The sequence below is a fragment of the Notamacropus eugenii genome, chromosome 4 (genome assembly GCF_028372415.1).
Source record: "Notamacropus eugenii isolate mMacEug1 chromosome 4, mMacEug1.pri_v2, whole genome shotgun sequence".
Classification (NCBI taxonomy): Eukaryota; Metazoa; Chordata; class Mammalia; order Diprotodontia; family Macropodidae; genus Notamacropus; species Notamacropus eugenii.
In genome coordinates, this window is record NC_092875.1 from 114,681,140 (window position 1) to 114,702,473 (window position 21,334).

The 21,334-nt window shown below is 37.4% G+C and overlaps 1 long non-coding RNA gene across 1 annotated transcript; it reads right to left on the bottom strand.

Annotated features, from left to right (window-relative positions):
- Positions 1–1,915: 1,915 nt before the first annotated feature.
- Positions 1,916–21,292, bottom strand: LOC140498231 (uncharacterized). Its single transcript, XR_011965030.1, has 3 exons — positions 21,139–21,292; positions 20,437–20,544; positions 1,916–2,326 (listed from the first exon to the last, which is right to left on the bottom strand). It is a non-coding gene; the product is annotated as an uncharacterized lncRNA (long non-coding RNA).
- Positions 21,293–21,334: the final 42 nt, after the last annotated feature.

The window sequence follows — 21,334 nt, forward strand, 5'->3', positions numbered from 1 at the left end:
TTCTGTTTTTTCTTCTGTTTTGGGGTTTAGAGCACCCTAAAAATAATATGTAAAGAATCCTGAGCACTCAGGAGAAGGGTGAGGAAAGGTGATGCCTAAGATTTGATTTCTTTTACTGTTGCTTTTTGTTCCAGGAGGCATTGAGGTATATTTGGAATCCAAAAGATTCAGGTTCAAATCTCACCTGAATCATTTACTAGCTACAAGTTCATTTTCAAGTTTTTTAACCTCTTAGAGGTTCAAATATGTTAAGTGTCAGTTATTATTAATGCATCCTTGAGAGTCCATCCAAAATACAGTTGGGGTGTTAAGAGTGTTCAATTTGGCATCAGAAAATAAAGTCACAGTAGTCTGTGACTTCCACAAAGCTCCCAAAACAATCACATTTAATTTCTAATGCTGACTCACAATATACAGAAACAGCAGTGGGGAAAGTCATGATATGGAAGAGATAAAGTGATTTGCAAACTTTAAAATGCTTTAAAAATATTAGCTATTAAGAACTATTAGCATAGTTCTTATTTTCAGTATTGAGCGAATAAGTAGTTGTTGAATGATGGACCAATATTTGCATTGGTTAGAAGAAAATGAACAAACAGAAGACAAACTCATGCCCTACCTTCAGTTTACTAGTTATGTGATCTTAGGCAAGTCACTTGATTCTCGGAGTCTATTTGTCTTCTTCTGTGAAATGGATATGATATTCATATCACCCACTTCACAGGATGCTCTGAAGAAATTGCTTTGTAACTCTTAAGTCCTGTGTAAATGGAAGCTATGATCAATTGTGGAGCAGGGATTGTATTTCCTTTTGCACAGGTATGATGGTGTAGTAGATAGAGAGTCATCCTTGGTATTAGGAAGACTTGGCATCAGGTCCTGACTCTAATACATACTGACTGTGCATCCATGGATACCTCTAACTCCTCACCACCCTAGGCCATTGTCTAAGAATATTTATTGCAGAATAACTATTGACCTGCATTGAGAGATTGCGTTTCCTCATCAAGAACTCTACACACTAATGAAATCACAAACCTGGACAGCCATCCTAAAACAAACAAACAAACACTTTCTGTATATTGATCACATGACTTCTCATAGAAATTAGCTCTGGTCTTACATGGGGGAAGGGATGTGGTAAGTGATCTTTTCATGGCTTATCTTTTAAAAACAAGGAAGAAAAAAATATGATATGGAGCTAAAGAAATAAATCAGCAACTAACTTAACAGTCATGTTAGAAAGCCCTAAGTTCAAATTCCTTACTCAGATGCTTACTCTGTAAATCTTGGCATGCTATTTGTCCTTCAACCTCAGTTTTCTCTTTTGTATAAAGGGAATAATAATAGTGCCTACCTCACAGAGCAAGGAGCAAGTGAGATAACAAATGGAAAGTGCATCAAAACTTTAAAGCACTAGACAGCATAAATGCTATTATTAATATTAATAATATTATTATTAAATCAGTCATTGAGAAGGTGATACAAGAGAAGTTCGCTGGGTCTATTTACATACATTCTCTTTAAAAATGTCAAATAGGGAATTCCCTGGTTCAGGGTGGAGTTTTCTGCATGGTTAAATTAATCAAAACACAGAGAGGAAGTGAAAGGCCAAGAGAGCTGAACATTGGCCTGGGATGCAAAATTTTATGGCTGTTGCAATTTTTCTGGGGCTTGATATGTAAGGACTTAAATCTAACTCCTACAGGGTCAGAATTATACCACTTTAGAACTGGAAGAGACTTTCAAAGACTTTCATTTAGTCCAACCAACTCTTTTTGCAGATGAAGAACAAAGAGGGGTAGGTATTTGCCTCAATTCTCAAAGCAATTTAACATCAAAGCCAATCTTGTCCACACTACACCAAAATCACAAGTCATTTTAGTCGTCAGTCAATCAAAAGATCCACCCAGAGTTTTTTTTCCAAATCTAAACTTTTATTTTCTTTACATTTTTACATTTCTTTACTTTTGTTTTCTGTGCATTTCTTTACAATTTTCATATTTTCTTTTATATTATTTAGTAGAGATTGTAGGTCAGGGAGAGGGAGTAGAAATGATCATAACAGAGGTGCCCCCTCCATACTCTATGTACCAGGTTGCTTCTAAGTGATTTCAAAAAGAGCTCTCCTCTGAACTACACTTCTTAATATTCATAGTGAGTACTACTAATAAAAAAGCAATAATAATAAATGTATATTATGATGATGATGCCAAGAACAATGTCCAACAAATCTTAAAGTATTTATTAAAGGTTAGGTATTCTGAATTCTTCAAAGATCCTGGTGTTTCATGATTCACAATCACACGTCATTACTGGAAGAATTCTGTAGTTAAAGAGACAGAAAGAGATAATAAATTTTCCAAATGAAATCTATCACCACAACCATGCTTCAGCCCTCTACCTACTCAATTATAACTCCAGTTCAGTATTTATCAAATATATTTCGAATACATGTGAATAAATGTGAATATATAATATATATTACATATATTATAGAGACAAATAGACAGGGAGAGAGAGAGAGAGATTGTTGTTTAGTCATTTTTCAGTTGTATTTGACTCTTCGCAATCCCTTTGGAGCTTTCTTGGCAAGATATTAGAGAGGTTTGCCATTTTATTCACCAGTTCATTTTACAGATGAGGAAACGGAGAGTGACTTGCCCAGGGTCACACAACTAATAACTGTTTAAGGCCAGATTCAAACTCATGAAAATGAATCTTCCTGACTCAAAAACTGGTCTCAGACACCCTGTTTGCCTTAGTTCCTCATTTGTAAAATGAGCTGGAGAAGAAAGTGGCAAACCACTCTACCATCTTTGTCAAAAGAAAAACCCAAATGTGGTCACAAAGAGTTAAGCATGGCTGAAACAACTGAACAACAACAAAACATACATAAGGAACATATATATATGTATGTGTGTCTGTGGGTATACGTGTATGCCTAGACATAAATTCATGCATGGGTATATCTGCACAAATATACATGTGTAGTAGGCATGTGTGCATCTACATATGTGTAGGCATATATGTGTATACAGATAGTCCATATCCTGGCCGTCCATCTATCTGTGTGGTACTGTTAGGATTATTATTGTTTTGGTGTCCTACTTGAAAGACAATATCAGCACAGAAATCCATTTTGACTGGCCTACCAGATCATTTTACTAGAATATCAATCAATTTAGTGAAACCGTTGATTTTGGGATTTTTTCCACTACCATGTTGATTGGTCAAATCAGTTAAAACAGTCCATGAAAGAGATGCACAATCAATATTTAATCAAACTATGAAAGAATCACTAGATTTGTTTTCTAAAAACATCTGTTCTCTTTTTTTCAAAAAAAAAAAAGCCTATGAAATAATGGCAAAGAATTCAAAGAAACTTTAGAACACAAAGGAGAGATCCAGGCCAAGTGCTCTAAAAAAAATCTTGAGGATCAGTGGAAAGAAGACAAATTTTATCTCAAAATAAGCAAGAATTTCTTACTAACTAGGACTAACCACAATCCTTATCCAGTCGCTGGAGTTGTTTAGGCACACATTACATAATTTTTGTGTGAATGTTATAGCACGAATTCATCCTGTAGGTATGGGTTGGATGGATTTTGAATAAAAATTGTTCTCTGGGTAAACAAACAAAAATCCCACATACTTGTATTTGGAAATTTCTTGAAGTAAATGAATGAAGGAGAAAAGTAAAATTATTTCTAAGGTCATTTCTAACTAACTCTGAAGTTCTATGATTCTCTGAAGGAGTAAAAACACTGAGTTACAGACTATTTTAAAAGGATACTGTAGCTCAAACTAGGAAAACAGTGGTATTTAGTAATAGTGTGTTGGTCACCTGCTTTAGTGAAGAAAGAAGAGTGATAAGATAAGCAATCATGTGGCTAAGGGGGTGTTTTTAAAAGACCAGAGAATGAATATATTGTGTTCTCTTCACTATTTTTAATGTATCCCAGGAATTCTGGTCACACCATTTAATTAGGAAGAAATGAAAAGTACAAGAAGCGCTATATTCACCATGTTTCCAAGACCAGGTAATACAATTCCCTTTCTTAACTATCTGTCCATAGTCCCAGAATCAAGGCAGACAACGATGCCATGTGATGATCGTGAATTGTTAATAAATGGAGGAAATACAACTCATGGTACTGTCATCTTCAGACAGGAAGGATGAAATCACCACTCATCAGGTCAAGAAGAAACTAGGAAGTGAACTGGGGGTGAATGGGGGGAACGAATGACCATTGAGGAAGAAAATTCAGTCAGAAAAGAGAGGGCAACCACACTGCTAAGTTCAGAGGATATCTCAGTTTTTTCACAAGTCAAAGTTAAAAAGAGACATGATGATGAATGAAGGAAATATATTATACAGACCAGCGCTCATCAAAATGGTGGCGATCCAACTCAATACAAGAAGTATTTACAAAGTACCTAATCACTCTGAGTACCAATTGAAGCACATTTTGTCACTTTATATTTCTTGCTTTTTTTTTTGCAACAAGGCTAATATGTAAATATGTTTTGCATGACTTCACATTTATAATTGATATCACATTGATTGCTTTCTCAAAGAATAGGGGAGGGAGAGGATGTGGAACTCAAAAAAAAATTTTAATGGCTGTTAAAAATAAATACAGCATCTAGTCTGTGCAAAGCTCAAATCTCAAATAATATTAACAAAAATAATAATAATAGCTAAAAATTATATAGTTCTTTTAGGATTTGCAAAGCACTTTACACATATGATCTCATTTGATCCCTACAATAACCTGGGGGGAGGTGCTATTATTGTCTTCATTTTACCGGTGTGGAAACTGAGGGAAACAGTCAGTATCCAAGTCAGTATCCAAGACAGGATTCAAACCTCAGGGTTTTCTTACTACAGATTCAGCCTTCTATCTATTATGCAACTTCACTATGGAATACATAATAATAATACAGACTGTGACTAATTAAGCAGCAAATATACGTGAAGCACCTTCTATGGGCCAGACACTGTTCTAGCTGCAAGCTAGGGATACAAATGTAAAAATGAGACAATTCCTGACCTTAAAGGGCTTATATTCCCCTCATACATTCTAATCATATATTCTAAACAAACTGAAATCTGGCAATAACACGGTCATGAGAATCAAGTTTTTTATTTATTTTATTCTGAACTCAAGAAATAAAACAAGCATTTCCATAGAATAAAAAGAGATGATTACACACGAAATTGCAATTCTGTTACGGACAAGTTGCTATTCCTTTCAAATATATAATTAAATTATTCTATATATATTATAAATACATAATCTATTATTACTATACTGTATAAATATATCACATTATAAAGTTATATTACACTATATTATATATGATCATGCAACCTTTTTCCCTTTTTCTTCCTTTTCCCCCTATTTCCACACTAGAGATGGCTACCATTAGACACATATACGTATGTCAAATATATGTAAAACCATTCTATACATACTTCTATTTATCAGTTCTTCCTCTGGGTGCAGATAGCATATTGTTTCATAGACCCTTTGTAGTTACTTTGAGTATTTATAATAGTAAAAATGACTTAGTTCTCCAAAGTTGTTCTTTAAACAATTGCTGTTAATGTATACAACGTTCTTTTGGCTCAGCTCATTTCACTCTTCATTATTTTGTGCAAGTCTATCCATGTTTTTCCAAGATCATAGAGTTCATCATTTCTTGTAGCGTGGTAGTATTTGATCACAATTATACACCACAACTTGTTGCAGTTTCCAGGTCTTTGTCACCACAAAGAGAGCAGCTACAAATATTTTAGAATATATGAGTTCTTTTTCCTTTTTTCCTATCATCTTGGGAAACAAACTTAGTAGTGTTATTGTTGGGTCAGAGGGTATAAGCAGTTTTATAATTCTTTGGATATAATTCCAGATTGCTCTCCAAAATGATTGAATTAGCTCATAGTTCCACTAACAATGAATTAGCGTCAACACTTTTCCACATCCCCTCCAACATTTGTCACTTTATCCTTCAATCATTTTAGCCAATCTACAAGGTGTAAAATGAAATCTCAGAGTTGTTTAATTTGTATTTCTCTATCAATAATGATTTAGAGCATTTTTTCATATGACTACAAGTTGTTTTGACTTCTTCATTGGAAAACTATGTATTCATATTCTTTGGTCACTTATCAATTGGGGAATGACTTATATTCTTATAGATTTGGCAAAGTTCTTTATATATTTGAAATATGAGACCTTTATCTGAAAACCTGTCTATAAAATTTTTTCCCACTTTTCTGCTTTCCATCTGATCTCGGCTAAACTTGTTTTAGTTGTACAAAACCTTTAATTTAATGTGATCAGAATCATTCATTTTATGCTTCACACTATTCTGTATCATTTATTCATAAATTATTCACCTTTCCATAAATCTGATAGATAATATGTCCCATGTTCTTCATATTTCCTTACAATAAGGGCAGCTAGGTGGCACAGCGAGTAGAGCATTAGCCCTGGAGTTAGGAGGACCTGAATTCAAATCTGACCTCAGACACTTGACACACTTATTAGTTATATGACCTTGGTCTCATCACCTGACCTCAATTGCCTTGCCTTCCCCCCTCCAAAAAAAATTTCCTTAAAATATCTCTCTTCACACATAGGTCATGTATCCATTTTGACCTTATCTTGGTAAATGGTATAAGACACTGGTCTATACCAATTTCTGCCAGACAGCTTTCCAGTTTTCCCAATTTTTTTCCAATAATGAATTCCTATCCCAAATTCTGAAGAGAAGTGACCATCGCAGAATGCAGCACACATGTTAGTACTTAGGAAAGAACAAAGTGCTGAAAAAGAATTAATTATATCTCTGGCTATATGACCTCAGGTAAGTCACTTTAATACTCAAGTCTGAGTTTTCTGATCTGTAAAATGTGGATAAGAATAAAGTTTACAAAAGACATACCTTGCCTCATTGGATCCTCAGATCAATCCTGGGAGGTAGTTAGCCACCAGTATTAATATTGTAATATCACACTACACTACTCATATTCTTGTTGTGTGGACCCAGTGATTAAAATCACTTGCAAACCTTGAAATGTCCTAGAAAATACAGTGCTATTGAAAATTTCTCTGAGGAGAAATCCAGTTAGATTTGATGCTTTCAGTCAATATTATTGACCCTTACTGTTTGGTTTAACACTCCCCAGTCCTGGCATTTTCAATACAGAATGGTCATGGGATAGTTGGGCATTAGAGATATAAGAAATTCACAAAGAGACTAGTAAAGTAGATAATTAAATGATGATTGAGGAAATGTTCATTTGATAGGCAGATAGCCCTAATTAGAAATTTTGAGGGGCTGGTCCTAGAAATACTTGTCAGATTTGAATACTTCAGAAATAAGAAAGTTACTTCTCAAACACCTTCTAACCCTTTGGAGCAGGTGGCATTTGAGTCTCACACAACACTAACCCTAATGAAGAGAAGAAATAGAGAAGGGAAGAATTCATGACCAAATAATAGACAGAGAACAGTGTGGAATGCAAAATAGATAATTTTGATTACATTAAATTAAAAATGTTTTGCACAAACAGAAACAACGCAACCAAGATTAGAAGGAAAGCAGAAAGTTGGGAAAATTTTTTACAGCAAGTATTTCTGATAAAGGTCTCAGTTCTCAAATATATACAGAACCGAATCAAATTTATAAGAATACAAGTCATTCCACAATTGATAAAAGATCAAAGGATATGAACAGGAAGTTTTCAGATGAAAAAATTAAAGCTATCTATAGTCATATAAAAATGCTCTAAATCACTATTGATTAGAGAAATACAAATTAAAACAACTCTGAGGCACCTCCTCCTACCTATCAGATTGACTAATATGACAGAAAAGGAAAATGATATATTTTGGAGAAGATGAGGAGAAACTGGCACACTAATACATTGTTGGTAGAATTGTGAACTAATCCAACCACTGTGGAGAACAGTTTGGAATTAAACCCAAAGGGCTGTAAAGCTGTGCATATCCTTTGACCCAGCAATACTACTACTAGGTCTGTATTCCAAAGAGATCATAAAAAAAGGAAAATTACCTACGTGTACAAAAATATTCATAACAGTTCTTTTTGTGGTAGCAAAGAATTGGAAATTGAGGGAATACCCATCAATTGGCGAATGGCTGAACAAGTTATGAGAATAAGATGGAATACTACTGTGCTATAACAAATGATGAGCAGGCAAATTTCAGAAAAACCTGGAAAGACCCACATGCATTTATGCTGAGTGAGGTGAGCAGAACCAGAGCTCCACTGTAAGACAATTGACTGTGACAGACTTAGCTCTTCTCAGCAATAAAATCATCCAAGACAGTTCCAAAAGATTCATGATGAAAAATGCTGTTCACACCCAGAGAAAGAATCATGGAGTTTGAATGCACATCAAAGCATACTATTTTCACTTTTTTTGTTTTTTTGTTTTTTCTTTCTCATGGATTTTCCCTCTTGTTCTGATTGTTCTTTCACAACATGACAAATATGGAAATATGTTTAACATGATTGTACATGTATAACCCATATCAGATTATTTTGGGTCTTGGCAAGTAGAGAGGGAAGACAGGGAGGGAGAAAAATTTGGAACTCAAAATCTTATAAAAGTGCATGTTGAAAACTATCTGCACATGTAATTGGAAAAAATAAAATACTATTAAGTGGAATTTTTTAATTTGAACATTAAAAATAATTTTTAAAAAGAAATTTCCTCCATAGAAAAATGACTCTCATAAAATCCCACATCCAGCATTTGATGTCTTCTTTAAAAAGAGAAGCAAAGTCTGAGGCTTAAAGGAAGAGGCAAGACTTCTGACTTCCTTTCCACATATTCAATGCAATTGGTCCTATACAGAAACCCTTCCAGGGGAAGGGATGTGCAAATAGCCACCATAAGACTTCAAGATTCAAAGCTTCCTTCTTCCCAGCCCCTTCTGATTGTGAAGGAAACAGCAATGAAAGGGCTCTAATATGAGTGTCATTACCATAAAAAATCCCAGGGGTGCCAGACAGAAAATGGATAGGAGTGCCATCAACACTTAGGACATTTTTTTTTTTTTAGTAATCAAAATAAAACAAAACCAAAAAGCCTTAAAATGTATATCCTTTCCTGATATTCACCCTTAATTTCCAGAAAACAATGGGGCATGTTAAATGCTGGAAAATGTTGAAGTTGGGAAGTTTTACATTAAAAAAGAGAAAACAAAATAAAACAGCAAACATCACTTCAAATCCATTGGTATGGTTCATATCACCAAACTATCTTTTGGGTTTTTCTTTTTGCCACAGGGGTGTCAAGAGGATTTAAGACAGTTTTTCTAGAAAATCTTAAGAGAAAGGAATTTCAGAAGAGATTTTTCCCCATAGGAACTGTGAGGCAGCGGTGTGGTATAGTAGATAGAGTGTTGCACTGGGAGTCAGGAAGTACTGAATTAAAATCTTAGCAATATGACCCTAGGGAAGTGACTTAATGTTTGACTAGTTCAGTTTCTTCAACTGTAAAATGGAGATGATGTTATCTACTTTTATGAGACTGTTGTTATAATCAAATGAGATAATATTTGTAAAATACTTAGCAAAGTGTCTGGCACATAGTAGATGCATAATAAATGCTTTCTCCCTTCCTTACTTAATAATTGCTTGGGGAAGGTAGAAGGAAAGAAATGAAAGATAATAGCAGACATGTTGCTTTCAGGTTTGCTAAGCACGTTGTAAATCAATAAGTGTTTAATAATCATCCACTATACGCCAGGCAAAGCTAGAGATTAAAAGTCAAAAATGAAACAACTACTTCTCCAAAGAGTGAGACAATATGCATATGCATATATTGTACATACAAAATCAATACAATTCCTGGTGGTGGGTACTGACAGCTGTAGGGATCACAAAAGTTTTCATTGGGGGAGCTTAGAAGGAAACTAAGTATTCTTAAAGGCAGAAGGTGAGAAGACGGTGCATTTCAGGAATATGAGACAGTCTGTACAAAGCCATAGATATGAGAAATGAGGCATTGTACGTGAAGACCCTTTTGACTGAACTAGAGAGTGTGTAAAGGAGAGTACTGTACAACAGTACTAGAAAGGTATGTTGGAGCCATATTGTAAAGGATTTTAAATGCCAGACAAGGAGTTTCTATTTGCTCCTGGGGATAATGGGGTGTTCCCAGAGTTTATTGAGTAGACGAATGTCTTGATCACATGTATGCTTTAGGAAAATGGCTTTGCCAGATGTATGCAAGACAGACTGGAGTGTGGGAGAGCCTTGAGGCAGGCAAATCCATTAGGAGGCGATTTTAAAAGACCAGATGATAGGTGAGGAGGGGCTAACCTAGTTGTGGCTGTGGTGGAAGTGTTAACTTTGAGTGGAAAAAGGGGGATGGAGGTTAGAAATGTGGAGCCAGGAAAAAATACATAACAACAATAAATTAGATATGTGATATAAGGGAAAGTGAAGAATCCAAAACACTCCAAAGTTGAAAACCTAAGTGACTAGAAGGACCTAGAAAAAACCTAAGTGACTTAGTAGTAATAGGAAAGTTCAAAAGAGGGGAAAGTTTGGGGGGGAAAGATAAGTTCTGTTTGGAACATACTGAGTCTGAGACTCCTGAGTACAATTTTCTAGGTACAAATTCTTTATATGATTTTTACAGCAACCCAATAAAGGTAGGTGTTATTACACAAATTTTTATGTATGAACATATGAGGATATTGAGGCTTATGTTCTTCAGATTTTCTTGTTTTTATATCTAGGGTGTGGAAAGGCTTGTTTTATTTCTCAAGTTCAGGATAAAATAAAATTTTAAATTAAAAAAAGAAATTAAGACTCAACAAGATTAAGTGATTTTTTCCTAGGGTCATACAGCTGATAAGCACCAGAGGTAGAATTTGAACCCAGCTCTTCCCGATTCTAGATTCATGCATTTTATATATATATATATATATATACTGTCATGAGGTAAATGCTGTAGTAGAATGTAACAAAAAGGATGGACCTGAATTTGAACCCACCCTCTAATACTTATGGTTCACAAGACCTTGGACACATCCCTCAGTGGCTCAGTTTCCTTGATTATAAAACAAAGAGAGTGGATCAGATGACCTTAAAAATCCCTAGTGGTTCTTATCCTATCACTTTCCAGCCACTTCAGGTGGTCCAAGGGCAGCTTTAGGCAATAGCTAGTTCCATCCCTATGATCTGGATGAAACACACCAACAGAAAGAACATGACCCAATCCCATAGTTTGAAGTTTGAAGCTGTTATTAAGAGGGCCTCAGCAAGTATTTCTCAGACCCACAGTATTTTCCCTTTTTCTTAAGAATGAATTTCTACATTGGAAAGTTGAGCAATGGGGCATTCAATAAATAATAATGCTATAAATAAAGGGTTATGTAATAAATTAACTTAATTTAACAATTTACAAAGCAGCTACTCTGTATAGGGAACTGAATTAGATGCTAAGGGAGTAATACCAAGATGAATGAGGCATGGTCTGTCCTCAGCTTCTCTGAAATAAGTATTGCTAAAGCACTGAAGATAGATATAAAGAAAAAGAAAAAAGAAAAAAGAAAAAAAAATCCCTTCCTGTAAGGATCTTACATTCTAATGAGGAAGACACAATTGGGCACATAAATAGGGACAACACTCCAGGGGAGTACCTGAAAAGACCTTAGCCTAAAGCATGGAATTAATGATTAACCTAAGAGATGATATCACCAAGTAGCAAAGAATAGAGAGAAAAGAAGAGGATAGATCCTTGAGGGACACAAGATGCAGCAAAAGAGACTTTGAAAGAGAGACAAGAAGAAGGGAGAATAAGAGAGGACAATCATGAAAACCCAGAGAAGAATTCTCTAAAGGAGGAGGTTGTCAGCAGTATCAAATCAGGACATTAGGAATCAAACATTCTAGGTTCCATGGAGGGCTACCACTAAAGCAACATATGCCCTTGATTTTGGCAAGACCCCTCATTTTTCTAGGCCTCAGCTCTCCTGACTATAAAATGTGGCAGGTGGACTTAAATGTTCGTTTAGACATGACTTCTAACTCCACAAAAAGTCTATTTAACTCAACATTCTTACCACTAACTTTAATGAAAGCATAGAGAGCATCAGCATCTTCATCTAATTTACAGATGACAAAGCTGAGAGGGACAGCTTTTTTTTTTCTGAATTACAGAGTTAGGAATTAGCAAAGATCTTGTCAAGCTAAAAAAATAGGCCAGATCTAAGATTAAATTTAAATAAAGATGAATTTTCTGCCCTATGATTGATTGTTCTAATTCAACTACCAACTACAGAACGGTGAAACATGCCACACATCAAAGATTTTAAACTCGAAGATTTATCAGCATTCATCTAGTCAAATCCCTTCATTTTGAGGATGAGGAAAGGAGACCCAAAGAGGTTAAGGAATTTGACGAAGGTCCCATAGGTAGTAAGTGGTAAAGCCAGGATTCGAACCAAGACCCATGACTCTAGTGCTCTGTCTCATCATCATACACAGCCTCAGGTAACATTTTGTGTTTTCTTGTGGCATTTTTGGTGGATTGTAAACTCCACTTGAACTTGAGTCAATAATATGACATGGCAGCTAAGAAAGTTAGAGTGATAGTAATAAAAGAGTGTACAAGAAGACTAAAATGACATCCCACCCTACTCTGTCCTGGTCAGATCATATCTGTAGCATTCTATTCAGTTCCAAGTACCTTCATGATGTATGAAAACTACTAAAAAAATGGGGAGGGAAAAAAGAAGAAAAGAATAGGGGTGAGAAAAAGAAGAGAATAGGAGATTTAGAAAAGAAGAACTGGTGGAGGGAAAGGCAACATGACAGCTATCTCTAAGTATTTTAAATATTCTCATAAGAAAAATGAGTAGATTTTTTTTTTCTTTTGGGTGCAAAAGAAACTATTTCTTGATTGACATCCAATATATAGGGTCTTTAACTTGGGTAATGACTAGGAATATATTGCAGCCCACAGGATAGTCTTTGAGATTCCTTCCAACTTTGAGGGTCCATTTGTTTATGACAAATTTTTTTCAAGTACTTGAAGTTCATTATATGCAAAACAGATTATCCTCATTCTCCTTGGCCCTAAAAGTCAGAAATAAGTACCAATGAAAGTTGCAGAGAGGTCAATGGAAGGAAAATCTCCATAATAACCAAAGCCACTAAAAAGTAGAATGGAATGACTTTAGCAGACGTGACTTCCCCAACACTCGAGGTCTTGAAGAAGAAGCTCTATATCTCCAGGGCTCTAACACTAATCCCAAGCTAGGGCCATTAGGCACCCACCTTGGGTATCAGGATAGAGAAGGGGAGCTTGAGAAAGGAGATGGGAAGAAAACTAAGCAAAGCTTTTTTAGATTTAACAATCACCCAAAGATCTGCCCCACTAATAAGTAACACACCACTGAGATACCCTCAATGAGATAAGACAACTTTAAATGGATAGGACAGACGCTGATTACAAAAGCAGGAATCCTTCAGCAATCTCAGTCATCCATCTCCCGATAACATATATCCTTGTCAAATATGTTCCTTTACCTGGGTCACTCAGTGAAATAGTTGTTTGGAGAGTGAGTAAGCTGGAAATGTGACCTATTAGAGGAAAAGGGATAGGTCTTGACCCTTGCAATTTGAGTTAACATCAAATGGGGATGTGGAGCTATGATAGATGTAGGAGTTTCAAGAGATCAAATAATAGGAAACTGCTGACTAAGCAGTCCCTCCCGACACATAGTGATAGTACCTTTCTCTTTATCCAATGTATATCCCGTATGCCCCAATTTCCTATTTACTCTATTTAATTTGAGACCTACAAGGGAAAGATGCTATGAGGTGCTAGCATCAGCTGGTATCTATAGCACCAACATCAACAATAATAACACACACTTACACATTATTTTAATGCTTAATATCATTTTTGTCACAAGAGCCCTGAAGAAGTAAGGAGTACAAGGACTATTAGCCACATTTTTCAGATGAGGAAATTGAGAGCACAGAAAGAAACAAGTTTCTTGCCCAAGGTCACACACCCAGTAAGTGTTAAAGCCAGAATTCAAAAGAAGGGAAGTGGAGAATGTTTTCATTTTAAAGCATGGGACTGGATCTTGGGGGCACTGATATCACCATGATTCAATAACACACTATATATACCCATGAGCCTTCTATAAATTAAATAGCAATGCAGCTAGCAAAGTGCTTTGTACTGAGTAGGTTCATAAGATGATTAATGAATTGATTCCTTCTCCTAACGTATAGGCTTCATCACATTGGGCTCATTTTCTCTATCATAGAATGAAAGGGTTGGATGCCATGATCTCTCAGGTGTCTTCCAAATTCTCCAACTCTAAGTAAGAAGACTGGATCTGGCTCCCATCTCTGTCACCCTAGCTGTGTGACCTCTGATAAGTCACTTCTTTTTGGACATCAATTTCATTCTCCAACAAAGAATGGAGTTGGACTAGGCAGTCACTCAAGTCTCTTCTATTTCTTAGGATCTGTGAATCTAATCCCTATGCTTCCCTTTCTTTTGATTCCAGAGTAATGTTGAAATTAGTCATAGGAGATGAACAGGAGTAATGAGGTAGGAGAAAGAAAAGAAGAGACTTTTATTCTTATATATCCACAGTATCTAGAACTGTGCCTAGTACATAGTAGGTACAATATATTATAGAGTTACAAAATTCTGGACTTGGAGTTAGGAAGATCTGAATTTGAATTCTATCTTAGACATCTACTAGTAATTTGGAATGGTGAATCATTTAATCTTTTCCTTATCTAAGAAATAAGAAGAGACAAATAACGTCAATATTTTATGTCTAGTCTCAGACACTAGCTGTGTGAACCTGGACAAGTTACTTAACCTCTGTCTCCCTCAGTTTTCTCAACTATAAAATGGGGTTAATAATAGTACCTACCTCAAAGTGCTATTGTGAGGATCAAATGAGACTTGGAAAGCACTTTGCACAGTACCTGGGGAATGGTAAAAGCTTAATAAATTCTTGTTCCCTTCCTCCTTCCCCACCTACTTCACACGGCTGTTGTAAAGATCAGATGAGATATTACACTCAAGGCACTGTGCAAAATCTTAAAGTGTGTGTGTATGTGTGTGTATGTGTGTGTGTACACACATGTATATATATATGTATGTATGTATGTATGTATATCTATAGATATACAAATCGATAGAGACAGATAAGTTAACTAGTGGTAGAGTAGATTTTTCATTAAATTGAAAACTGCTGAGCAAAACAGGCATGATCAAGGTTCAGTCAGTCAACAAGCATTTATAAATTACCTATTACCAGGCACTGAACATGGTCCCTGTCTTCAAGGAGTTTACAGTCTAATGAGAGAAATAGCATGTAAATAAGGATGTACATGCCTAATATATACAGTGTAAAAGGGAAACACCTTCTCAGAGGGAAGATATTAGCTATGGAGTAGGAAAAGGTGGAGACAGACAGCAAGACCTCCTGCAGAAAGAATGGTTTGTGCCATGAAAGGAAAGGAATAAATGTTGAATAAGAGTCTCTATGTGCCAAGCATTGAACTAATATCAAATATCTCATTTAATCTTCACAACAACCCTAGGAGGAAGATGCTAAGTGTTATCATTATCCTCATTTTACATTTGAGGAAACTGAGGCAAACAGAGGTTAAGTGACTTATCCAAGGTCCCACAGCTAATAAGTATCTGAGGCTGGATTTGAACTCAGGTCTTCTTGAATCCAGGGCCCAGCACTTTATTCACTCTAAGTCTTCTTAAACTTTTTTAGCTCCAGACCCCTTCTCAGATTCTGCAGCATTTGTTGGCCTTGTGTGGCCTGAAGGCATGCACAGTGCAAAGTATGTATGCTTTGTGTTCAGAATCAAGACTACAGTGAAGTTGCCCAATGCAACTCAGACAAACGCTGCCAGAAATATCTTGGATTCATTACACATTTGATTTTGAATTAATTTTTGGTCATTAAGCATTCAGAAACCTTTGAGGGTAGATTAGAGTTGACCCAGATCTTCCCAAGGTCTATGTTTAGTGTCAAAGAGAATATGAGGCATCTTAGGAAATTCCATTATCTGTTCATGTATGGGTTCGTGTAGCTGACATGATGTTGCAAGGGCACCAAAGAGCTAATGTTTCTTCCTGCAGGATTTACTCATTCTTCACGAGAAGCACTCAAAAAATTGAGTTCAAATCCCAGAGTTGCATCTCATTTGATCTGTAGCCAAGAGATGGAAAAGGCCCAGAATTATAGACTAGTAGTACAGGAAGGAATCCTAGATGTCATACAATCCAACTTTCTCCTTTTATACATGTGACTACAAAGGTCCTGAGACAAGAAGCCTTGTCCAAGGCAAGCATCTTCTTCCAACAGAGTAAGGCAAGTGAGGGGTAACATGATGCATCAGAAAGAACACTGACCAGGAACCAGAAAGACCTGGCAACCTATAGAACACTAAAAGTCAGTTAGCCATCGCAGATGGAGATAATATCTACCCTGCCCACTTTAAAGGAAGGGCTCAAATGTGACACTGAGCACTGAGAACCAACAAAGTTTAGAGCAAGAGTTTGAACCTGGAGTCTGGAGAGACCTGGGTTCAGATCCAGCTTCTGGCACTTACTAGCTATGGGAACAACATACAGCTTCTTGCTGCCTCAATTTCTTCACTTGTTTAATAAAGATAATACCACATATAGTACTTGCCTCACAGAGTTGTGATGTTCAATAAGGTCAAGAGGCTGGCACACTTTAAGGTGCTAAATAAATGCCAATTATTGCAAAAGGTGTGTGTGTTGGTTTTATACATAGGTTCCACTTAGCATGTTAAAAGAGTGGGGGTGGGGCAGGGAGAAGGGAGTGGGGCACATTACAAACCTTATTATAATAAGACTTACAGTATAATAATGATATCATAAATAAAGATCTTTAATTATAACCCAATGTCCCAAGAATTTCTGGCAGGCTACTGCCAGCAATTTAGCTTATCCCAGGCAAAGAAATGCAGTGAAGAGAGCTGGTAGGTGGCTTTGTAAACTTCAGTCCCCCTGGCTGTGAGAAACCTGGCAGCTACTTAAATATTTATCCCCGTGACCCTCACTCTGCAGCATTAAAGCCTCAAAAACTGATAACAAGGAGTACAATCCAAACTTTCCATTGCTTCCTTGCTGATCAGCTGCACAGCGGGTCATTACATAAAAGTCACTTCATTTCTGAGAAATGCCAGGGTCACTCCAATAGGCCTGCAGCCCACGACCCAGCCAGGTCCTGCCATTCCAGGAACTGTGAAAAGACTAATGGCAGAGGCCTTGTCGTACAGGGCCTGTCCAAAAGGCAGCATTGAGCAAACCTCAGAGGGCAAGAGGGTGGCTTTGGCCCCAGATCACCCTGAGAAACCAAGGCCTTTTTTTTTTTTTTCAGTTCATTTCCCTTTTTTTTTTTTAAATTCTCTTCCTCGACTCAAACATCTTCCTATCACTAATCATCTAGACAGGCTTTTAAAGTGTTCTGAAAATTCATACATAAAAGTCCCACAGATTGCTTTTATCATTTTGTTCCATTACCCCCTTGTTTGCATTATTCTGCTGGTAAATAGTTTTGTGTAAACAGCAACCTTTTAATTATATTTAGTAGAGCTTTGGATATTGCCTGAGATACTTTCAGGGTTAAAACTTAGACTGGCTCCAGATTGGTGCGAATGCTGAATAGGAGCTCTATAGAGCTAAGAAACTCATGCAAGACTGGAAGAAAGAAAGAAAGAAAGAAAGAAAGAAAGAAAGAAAGAAAGAAAGAAAGAAAGAAAGAAAGAAAGAAAGAAAGAAAGAAAGAAAGAAAGAAAGAAAGAAAGAAAGAAAGAAAGAAAGAAAGAAAGAAAGAAAGAAAGAAAGAAAGAAAGAAAGAAAGAAAGGAAGGAAGAAAGAAAGAAAGAAAAAGAAAGGAAGGAAGGAAGGAAGGAAGAGAGGAAGAGAAAGAGAAAGAAAGAAAAAAGAAAGAAAGGAAGGAAGGAAGAAAGAAAGAAAACACACTGTAATGTCTTTAGAAACCAATGACTGTCCCAAGTTTTCCTTGTGCATGTGGTAGGGATAAGGGGTGGTCCCCAACCCAGGTAGTGATTCAAAAGAGACTGATGTGTCTCATGAAGTTCTGAATTTAAGTCCCTACTTCCTGCATGACTTTCAGGAAGTCACTCTATCCACCTAGGCCTCAGTACCCTCATTTGTAAAATGAGTTGGTTCTTCACATTTTTTGTGCTTATGGATCCCTTCAGCAGTCTGAGTAGCCTATAGACCCCTCCTTGGAAAACTACTTTTAAATGCATAAAATCAAATACAAAGGATTAACAAAGGAAACCGATTATATTGAAATGCAGTTATCTAAACATTCTTGAAAATAAATCCATGAACCCCAGACTAAGAACATCCTGCATTAGATGATTCCCTCTGTTTCTGAGGGGATCAAAGATTATTTATTGGTGCTGCCCTGTGGTTCTCTTTCTACCTCTCTGTCTGTGGGAAAGAGGGGGATGGATTCTAATCTGAGCTCATAGGTTTACTAGAGGCAGCCAGTACTGATGAGAACTAGTTCCAGACTAGTTTGGTTAGATTCATGTTCAACGTGTTGTTTTGCATCCCTCCACTCTATCCCACTCCATCCCTAATGGCAGATTAAAAAGTCATTAAGGAAGAAAACAGCATCTTCTGGGTGGAGTTCCTTCGAGCAGATTTCTGAACAACAAGAAGACAACGTAACACTGGTTTTCTTTTCTCCCTACAGAAGCCCTTCCTGACAGGTAATGTCTTTCCTTTTTTTTTTTAAGTTTAAGCAAATAACCACATATTACTAGAACAGAAAAATACACTGTGGAAAGGAGAGGAGGAGGACTGCACCAGGAAGCGCCAATCTCTGTTGATTGAGCACACACACAGGAAGGCAAAAAGCGATTAGTGACCTGAAGGAAGGGTCAGCAGGGTCGCCTGCCCAGCTCTAGAAAGGCAAATCCCCTACCCTGGTGGGGCGCCATCCAGGATGGGGTAAGGGCAGGTCTCTCAGGGCTGGGTTCTAAGGGAACGTATTATCCTGGTCCATTGTCTGTAGAATTAGCAACTTGAGATCAAGATTCACCAGTGAGTCACAACCCAAACCCCAGAAAACAAAAACAAAGGCATGTGAAAGAGGCTGATCCTGAGAAGGACCACAGGGGCTGCAGGAACTGGGATCAAAGAAGCATTCCTGGGGCCCAGGGAGGGAAAAGGAGCATGGAGCAGGTCAGGTAGCTGCTCCTCTGAAGACAACCATGTTCCTAACTTTAGCCAGCCAGGCCACTAGTTCTTTAAACCTCTCTGGCAAAGACAGCTCCCTGGCATTCCATGACCCTTTGCTAACAGATGCGCCTTTTCTGAGTTGTTAGGACCTGGAACAAAATAAGCTTCAGCAACCCAAGGACAAGGGTGACTTCAGAGGAGCCCCATGAATTCCCTGAGAGCCATAGACTGGTTCAGAGTTTCAGGGTCTCAACGTTCTGAAAGTCGGTGAGGCTTGGCATAGAGTCAAACATGGAACAGCAATTCAGGGGATGGGCAGGCAGGAAGTAGATCCACAGGCATTGATGAAGCACTTACTATGTGTCTGGCACTGTGTCAAGCAGAGGAGGAGCAAGAAAAGACAAAAACATCATCCCTGCCTTCAAGAAGCTTACCCTGGTGAGGGGGAGGGAGGGTAGGTACAGGTTAACGCAGAGGGTAGTCCAAGATATATATTAGGTATATTAGGTATAACAGCCAGTATATGTCAGACACAGAACCTAGATCCAGGTTTTCCTGATTCCAAGCCCACAGTATCCACTAACCCATGTTGTCTTTCAATATAGGAATATAATATTCAATTCACATACCACTGAGAGGGCCATGAAAGAAATAGCATTGTGATATAGTGGGGCAAAGCACTAGATTTGAAGTCAGAAGATGTGAGTTTAAATCCTAGCTCTGTTACTGAACTACCTTTGTGACTTTGGACAAGTCATTTCCATAGGATTTCAATTTCATCATCTGTGAAATGAAAAGCTTGAACTGGATAGCCTCTAAGGCCTCTCTCTTTTAGCTCTAAATCCTATGATCTCAATGTAAGTTAGTTCAATTAAATGACAGTTCCTAATAGGAGAACTGGGACCTAGTCTTTGAAGGAATTTGAGTTTCTGTTTTGTTTTAAGGGAGAAGAGAGGTTGGATAGGAGGAAGGGTCCCTTGGGTGACTGGGAAGCAGCAAGAGAGGATTAGTTACTCTTTGTTCAGTTGTGGGATTGGCTTGGCAAAGATACTGGAGTGGTTTGCCATTTCCTTCTCCAGCTCATTTTATAGATGAGGAACTGAGGAAAATAGGGTTAGGTGACTTACCCAGGGTCACACAGACAGAAGGTATCTGAGGCCAGATTTGCACTCCGTTCTTTCTGGCTCCAGGCCTGGCACTCCATCCACTCTGCCACCCAGCTGCCCTAGGATAAACTACAAAGAGTACTAAAATGAGGACTTTGGGCATCATCACATTACGGGCATTACAATATGTCATCAATACAATGTCTACGGAAAAGGGAACAGAGAAAGCACCAATGAAAAATTTCACCAAAATTTGCAGTTCTGCCAAGGAGTTTATCCCTGTTCCTTCTGCTCCTCCCAGAAACCAGGTGAGAAGAGTCAACCCTGTAAAAATGGGTCTAGGGAGTTCTCCAGCACCAAAGTTGCGAAAACGGAGCCTGAGGGGGAAGTGAGTCCTTTGGCTCTACTTTGCCCCATTATCCTGGTCTAGAGAACCACTTGGGGTGAGGATGAGGGGGTGAAAAATCATCCCAAAACTTAAGCCTACTTCCTGCTGAGGGATCTTGCTCCCATGGAGGGTGAGGAGGAAGAATTCTTAAGAATAGGGAGTAAACCCACTCCTAGACCTATTAGCTGACTCTACTTAGTCTGGAGTATTAGAGTTTCATTTTTGTCTTCGTATCCAGAACGCCTATCGTTCAACTCACTTAATAAAGAAATGGTGATTGAACTATCTAATTGATGTTTCCTTTGGCTATGCCACTACCCAAAGCTGTGGATTACCTTCTTTCTAAGAACTAAATGTTCATGAACAACTGAATTGAAGGGATTAGTCCTGCCTGGAACCAATTTCCTCTTTTGGAGGTTTAAAGGCTAAGACAAACTCCCAGGGAGATTTCTGAGCTTTGGGGCTCTGAGATATTCCCACCTGTAAACAATTACTTATGCAGCACCTCCTCACCTGAAAAGTCCCTAATTC